General features: G+C 43.3%; 1 long non-coding RNA gene across 1 annotated transcript; it reads left to right on the top strand.

Moving 5' to 3' along the window:
* Positions 1–249: 249 nt before the first annotated feature.
* LOC306815921 lies at positions 250–7317 on the top strand. Its single transcript, XR_013777526.1, has 3 exons — positions 250–440; positions 2005–2095; positions 7279–7317. It is a non-coding gene; the product is annotated as an uncharacterized lncRNA (long non-coding RNA).
* Positions 7318–7911: the final 594 nt, after the last annotated feature.

Raw genomic sequence — 7911 nt, 5'->3', positions numbered from 1 at the left:
TCCACATAGTGCCAGTCAGGGATTGGGCTTTGTTACAGAATCAGAGAATATTCTGACCTCATAGTGATCCACAAGGATATGTAAGTTCAGCTCTGTCTCAAAGAATTCCGTCATAATTTTAAATCAACTTGCTTGCCTTCTCCCAAATTCCCCTTATGACATTCCTTTTTCTGTTTTCGTTTCCTTTGGGAAAACAAGTAGACATCATAAGAGCCCAACCAAACATTTCACATTGGGCACTTGAGAAGAAGAAAATAGCCATGAAGCCTGCAGAGAGTGAAGAGAGTCCTTGCACTGCTGTTTATCGCCGACCCTACAGGGACAGGGTGATTCATTTGCTTGCTCTGAGGACGTACAAGAAGCCAGAGTTACTTGCCCGCTTGCAGAGAGATGGAGTCATGCAAAAGGACAAGGGAACCCTTGGCAAGATCCTCCAGCAGGTGAGATTGTGCAGTTTGGCTCCAGCAATTTTCTTCTGCCACGTTGTTCTTTTATCCTTAATTTTTACTTGTTCCTCCACTGTTTAAATAAGAAACTTTCCTTTTAAAATATTTCCTGTTCAACATGGCTGTTGTTGAATTATGCAAACATTCATAGATCATCAGAATATTTCCTCTTTTGCTATGAGCAACGTCCGGGGGGATAATTCAGATGGACACAGTTTTGGATGCACAGAGTTGCTTCTTAAATGGATTCACATACTTGCTTCCCTTTCCAACACAATCTTAGTTCTGGTTTTAAGACATGAATTCTTGATTCTGGGTATATTTGTTACTTTGCATTTTTTATAACGAGAGACAGACATCAACAGAGACCACCAGAGCAATGTCAGTGTTTATTATGTTTTCAAAGAAAGAAAAAGGGCAGATTTTGAGAGATGATGGTGGTGTGTTGTTGAGTTATTTAATGTGTTGTAGCAGTCAAATTGATGGAGATTTTCCTGTCTCCATCTCAGCAGGAACTCTCAGCAGTGTCAGGTGATGAAGTCTAAACCAGCACACTTCGTATCAGTGGTCTTGAGGTTTTACTATCTCATTTTACCTTTTTGAGTAGATTTTGTATTTGTCTTGAGAAAGATATGAACCTCATTTACTGTCAAAGGAATAGAACAAGACAAGAGCACAACTTTCTCATAGAAGGACTCGGCAGGAATGAACCCTGGCTCTGCCACATGAAGAGGGAGGGACACTGGGCCTGACCAGCTCTGCTTACACATTGTGGCACTAAATGTTGTTTTGAAAGAAATACTTATAACATATCAATAGAGATACTCAGTTGTTTCCAATCAGTGATACTTTGATTCAGTTTAAAACTCATGTGATAGAGGAATAAATCATCTCTGTATCAAAGGATATTGTTCAGTTCCAGTTGGGTGCTGACAAAGAGCTGTTAAGAACCAGTTGGATTTCTGTAGTTTGGATTTAGCAACCATAATAAAGGTTTGTTTTCTGAAATGTCTGCCTGTAGGTAGCCAACCTGAATCTAAAGGATAATTCCTTCAGTCTGAAGGAACATCTGTTTCAGACCCTTCAGACTGATTGGCCTGGCTACACTGAAATGGATAGGGAGAAGTTGAAGGTGATACTTGCTAGGTAAGTTCAGTCTTTAGAGGAAGGAGAAGAGACTCTTCAGAACAAACACCCTGGGAGATGAAGCCTCACTTGTTAGAATATGCTGAGTCAGCAGCAACCCATCAGGGTCCTGCAGTCCAACTCCCTGGCCCTGCACAGGACACCACAAGAATCACACCCTGTGCCCAAGACTGTTGTCCAAATGCTTCTTGAGTTCCTGCTACAGTGACCAGGGGCCACGAGAGCCTGTTCCAGAGCTTGGGCGCTCTCTGGGGCAAGAATGTTTTCCTGATATCCAGCCTAAAGCTCCCTCAAATCAGCTTCATGTTGTTTCCTTGGTCCTGACACTGAATGTCTGTATAACCTGAAACAAAAGAACTATGACTGTTGATATTGAGGCCTTGGAACATTAAATGTTTCACCACCCTCACAGCAAATCAACTCCATCTCAGAACCCCACCAGCACCAGGCAAGCACCATCTCCAGGACCTTCTGAGACACATGCTCCAGCAAGACCTGCTCAGGTACTTGGTGCATTTTTAACATTATCTATTGTGTATTAAGGTTTGGCCCCCTGCTGATGGTGTAAAAGCTGTGATGTGACCAGGCCAAAGCATGTTGTGCCTCAGGCATTCTGACTGCTTTGTCAGGAAGGTTGTGATCAGAAGAGAGGGTCCTGCAGGGGTGCAGCAGCACTGTCCTGAGCCAACTTTCTGCTCTGCCTGGAGACTCGAGCTCAGTCCCCTCTCTCAACTCATTCCCTGCAGAAGGACTCAAAGGGCTGGCTCTGCATGCATGACAAAACTGGGACAAAAGACTACTGTACATAAGAGGCTGCTGTACATAAAAGCGTGGGGCAGATGGGGCCCTCTGGCTTCCTTTTCCCTCTCTCTTGCTTTCATTCTCATTGTTTACTCCAGATCTACACTATCCATGTGAAATGACAGGATCTAGGGAAGTGTGATATTCCCTCACTCCCTTCTCTGCCTTAATTTCTCTCCTCCTTTGCCCTGCCTGGGAACAGCATGGCTGTCCTGTTCTACTCAATCCTCAGTCCTGGATTTTGCTGTGGGAGTGAGGAGCTTGTGGCCTTGTGAGCCAGCACCTTTGAGAAGGTCCTTGGGAGGAGCTGAGAGATGGAAGTGAACTGAAGAAAATGGAAGAGCTCATAAGTCATCACTTATGAAAGTCTCTTGTATAAAGTAAAGAATATTTTAGCCATCAGCTTTTGAGTTTAAAGAGTGGAGTGGCTGCTGGAGTGAAGGCAACCGCACCTAAAAGCACAAGATTATCCTGACATGTGACTGATGTCTTTTTTCATCATCCTGATGAGAATTCACAACCAACCACAACACCCTGAACTCCTGGGTTGTGTCAGTGATGCACTGATCTTGTCTTTAACAGGCAGACAGCTAAAACAGACTCTTTAGTAAATCATATGTGTATCTGTGACACAAGAGCTGTGTACAAGCATGAATTGGGAGCTAGAAAAAAAACAACTGGACCTCCCCATTTTGGGGAAGCCTTAGATAGAGCTGCTGAAGGGAGTGTCTTTCTACCAAAGCCTTTTAGCTACAAACTTGAATTCTTGATGAGAAAGTAGGAATTACATAGAACATGCATGATCTTTTTATTTAAGGAAAATTTGTTTTTAACCATTGGCACTTCAGAAATGCTCCTTTTTTACAAATGGGAGCAAATCCTGATCCTGATGATAGATTAATGAATTAATTAATTTGTTATTGATGCAGAAACAGCCTCTGGCTTCTGACTTCACCAGTCCTGTGCTGAGCAAGAAGAGGCGAATTGGTCACCAGCAGTTCACCAGTCACGTCCAACCAGCAGCTGGAGGTCTCTCTTCCTCCTGGGTGCTGCCTTCCACAGCCCTTTGTAATCAGAACATGTCTCCAAGGGTTGGCTCCATTTCCCCCTGCACCCATGAGGTGCACCAGAACAACAAGTTCCATAGTTCTAGAGTCCCAGAGCCTGCCATGGAGCAGATGGAGATCTCCAATTCAAACGGAGAGAAAAATGAATTGGGAAGGCTGAAGCAGTCACATCCTTTGGATTTCGATGAAGGTATTAATATGCTGCTTTTCCTAACTCCTCCCTGGAGAACTGTGGTGTAAAGATTTGGTTATTCAGACAGCCTCTGCCTGAATTAGGCAACAAGTGAGATCCTTTTCAATTTGACAGATGTTATTAACAGTAAATGCAACCCAGAGAGATAGAAAGGAGTAAGAGAGGAGAGGTGGGGTGTAGAGAAGAGAGAAACATTAGTTATGAAAACATCACCACCACATGGATTCTCTGTGGTACAGCCAGTCCATCTTCACCCTTGGTCTTGTCAGTGGTGGGGGTCCCCAGGTGGCTCTGGAGGTTCCACCTTTGTACTGCCCAAGATTTGAGTACCCACAGGTACAGATTGTCACAGCTGCTCTTAGATCTCGGGCTGGAAGGGATGCAAGTGTCTTTTCCTTACACACAGTCTCTACAGCAAGAAAAAGATTCTTGCTTGAGTCTAAAAACACGTGAGCATTGTTCAGGAGCCACAAAATTCAGAGCAGCTGGTGAAGGAAAAATCTGGACTGTGTTTCAAGTTGGGGCTTAGGCTGCAGCTTTTGTGCTGACTGAGCCATGAGAGCAAATGCACTTTTGGAAATTAAATGCTCACAGCAAAGATGTTCTTACAGGTTGTACTGAACATACTGTGACTTTCCTGCTGACAAGAATGCAGAAAATTTTCATCCAAACTTTGTCTCATGGGAACTTTGGGCCTCTGGAATGGACAAGGAAGTGGCCATAAAACATGGCATGAGAAGAACTCCAGCTTTTTTCTCTATTTCTTTTTAGAACCTCCTTGTTCATCACTCTCTCTCCCCCTCTGTCTGTCTCAAGCTGTTGTCTTTTGTGAAACTGCATCTGCTGCTGCATGACTGGAATGGCTGTGGAGATGCCAACCTCATGCATTCAAAACAGAAAAGCCGAGCTGGGCTTTATACCATGGTAGTGCAGTAGAGAAAAGTGGCCATGCCTTCTTTCTACAGCCCAGAACTGGCTACTGGAGAGAAAATTCTGTGTGCCCCATTATTGATTTTTGGAGCTTTTTTGAGTAATTAACTGTGAGAACAAATCTCTGAAGGACTTTTGCAAGACCACCCAGTGGGTATTTTTTGGCTTTTGAAAGATCTCCTGATGAAGAGTGTCAAAATTCTGCTTTTCTGCAGGAGTAGGAAAACAAACTTCCATTGTCTCCACATGCTCTGCCACAAACACCCAAGCAGACTACTTGAGGTGAGTGAAAGAGCAGTTGAGCCTTGCCACTCGCAGTGGGTGCCCTGTGAAGCTCTTCCCAGTTTTGAAAGGATGATGTTGAGAAGGTTTTGCTGGCCCTGCACGGCTAAGAGCTGAAATGAACACCAAGGTGGGTTCAGGCTGGGCTGGCCCTCCCTTCCTGCAGTGCAGTTGCTCAGGGTCAGCTGCAGTAGTGGTGCTGCATCCCCCCCTTGTATTTGCAGTGCAGGAGGGGAGGCAGAACTGTGTGTGTGTGGTATCAAACACTGGAATGGCTGCCAGCTGCTGTCAGAGCAGTGATGTTGGCAAGGGCACCCAGGCCTCCTGCAGCCCTGGGGCTCTGGGGCAGCTGTGCCCTTTGGAGCAGGCACTGCAGGGCCCTGGGTCACACTGGATACAGCCAGGGATGCTCCGTGGGAATGCTGAGGGCAAGGTGGTCCTGCAGGGGAGCAGCTGAGTGAGGCCTGTGCAAGGACTCTTGCCAGGAAATGAAACTGGGCAGAACCCAGAAGTCCAGGCTATTTCTTCTCTAGTACCTCCCCAGATGTTGAAAGACATCTGTGGATTTCAGAAGACACCAGCACAGCAGTCAGGTGCATCTGGCCTGGGATGCATCCCTGGCACAAGCTTATCTCTGTCCTGGTACTGAATTTCAACTTGTTAATGTTTTAATGCTTGTAGTAATTAATCTCGGGGTGTTTACAAGGATTTTTTCCCATGTGAGGGAGTTTTTGTCATTCAAAAGAAGTTGGTGTCATTCAAAAGGCCAGGAGGAGCAGAAGCATTGGTGTGTCAGTATTGGGAAGTGGTGTCTGTTATTCTCATTGACACTTCTTGGATTTGTATCATGAGCTTGGTAAACCTCACTCATTTTTATTTGAATGAGAAGGGAATGAAGAAAATTTTTCACCCATCAGAGGCTTCAGGCATTAATGAGTTTTACCCTCGTTAGGAGCTGATGTGGTTTGTGTTTTGTAGTTGCACTTTTAGACTTATACAGAGTTTGTTTTTAATGGCTGCATTACAAGCACCTCTGATCAAGGCTCAGTTTTGTAAATGCTGTCCTCTAGAAGAATCAAATATTATCATGAACTCTGCTTTGCTGTTAGACAGGCAGACATCAATGGAGCTCATAAGTTCAACTCTGTGTAACCAGAACCATAAATTCAGTTCCTGCCAAAAATGTATTTCAGATGGGTTCTCAAAAGTAAATGTATATTTAAAAGTTTTTCCTATATAGAAAGATAATATAGCTTAGCAATGTTTATTCTCTTCCTGAAGTTGTGGTCTTTGTTGGTCATTTGATATTTGAAAGAAGTGCCAATATTTTCTAAATGTGCTTCACTTGCTAATGAAGGAAACCTGTACAATATAAACTATTAGTAACTAAGTGTCATAGAAATGTGGCAGATTTCTGGAGTGACCTGACTACATCCTCTTAAAGCAAAGAACTTGCCTGTAGAAACAGTCAGTCCCAGAGCAACTAACTCGAACCTTGGGAGTCTGTGTTTGACATTTGCCACGTGGTTGCTGCAAAACTACACATGAGCTTTATGGAATAGGAACACATTAGAATGTTCTCTTAGAGTTCACTCACAGAAAAATTATCCATTTTTTTCCTTTAGAAAATACATTGCCATAGTCTCCTTGGAGCAATGTCAGCACTACAAGGATGACTTCAATGCAGAGTATGAAGAATACAGGAATTTACATTTTCAGATTGATAAGATCAACAAAGATTTTACACAGTTTTATGAGCAATGGAAGTCTCTGATTCCAGGGTCTGAAGCCTATCAGGTAAAGAAAGATAAAACTGTGAGGAGTGTGTTTCATCCCAGCAATGACTTGGATTCCCTGGAGCTGCTCAGTGAGACAAAGGCAAACTGCAGCACTGGCATATGTGCTCAGACACTGCTTGGGCTGGGTCTGATTTTTGTGAGATCCTGCCCAAAACACCCTGTTTGAGCTGTCTGTGAACAAAGAGTAAGGTGAGGTGTGTCCCAAGCAGAGTCTTGGAGCATGTGCTCCTTCTGTTCCCTATTGAGAGGCTTAATTGCAGATCTTGGGGGATGCTGGAGCTGGGGATTGGTTTTTGCCATGCTCCCAGAAGAGTGGTGGCTCACAGGGAAGAAAATGTCTACAGTCAAACTGAGGGCTCTTTTAGTGTTTTGCATAGGTTTGCATTTTATGGTTGGAGTGAAACATTCTTTTTTTTTTTTTTTTTTTTCTTTTTGAAGATGCTGCTTCATCGAATCCTGACAGATTATCAGCAGTTACAGCAGGTATGTGTGGCACCAGACCTGCAGGGCCATGGTTACTGCTGAGTGTGGCTCAAGGCTTTTTTAAAGCAAAAGACATCAGATTCTAAACTCTGAAGAAATGCCCTAATTCTCTTTTGCTTTCTCCTTCACAGGGTAGCCCCAGCTACTCTGAAATGAAGAGCAGGTGCCAGTACCTCCACAAAAAGCTCTCCCATATTCAGCGCCGAATATCTGAATTTGACAAGCAATAAGTGGAGTCCTGGCACCACACATCTGCTTCAGCCATAAAAATCAGTGACCTCTGGATTTTTATTTCAAATTTGAGATTAGGTGTTCAGGATTATATAGGTTAGTATTGAACAGTAGCTTATGTTAGAACTGAGGAGTTGGTTCTTTGTTCTTTGTTCAAAGAAGTTTAGGCAGTTTTAGAAGTAGAAAGAAGTTAGTATTGAACATGAACAATAAAGGAATTACACTGTTGATAACTGCTTCTCTTATTTGGGATTGTATGGTATTTGGAGTGGCTTTCTGCTGGACAATTCTTTTCTTCAAGCCTCTAGGTTTATGCATGGAAATAAACTTTTCAGTGGAAGGTGGAAGCCGAGTACTTCTAATATGAAGTTGTGCACATTTGAAGAAAATATTGTGGCAAATTGAAATTATTTATTATAATAATAAAGAGGATGTTTTTTGAAATTTCTTGTAATTTAAATGCTTTCCTTTATGGTGTGAAAAGCATAGAAGTTTGGATAACCCCAAACCACCTTGTTTTGGAGGGTTACAGA

This window comes from Erithacus rubecula (genome assembly GCF_903797595.1).
Source record: "Erithacus rubecula genome assembly, contig: scaffold_293_arrow_ctg1, whole genome shotgun sequence".
NCBI classification, from domain to species: Eukaryota; Metazoa; Chordata; class Aves; order Passeriformes; family Muscicapidae; genus Erithacus; species Erithacus rubecula.
Note: the sequence above shows the minus strand (reverse complement) of the source record. Positions and strands in the feature narration are given on the sequence as shown.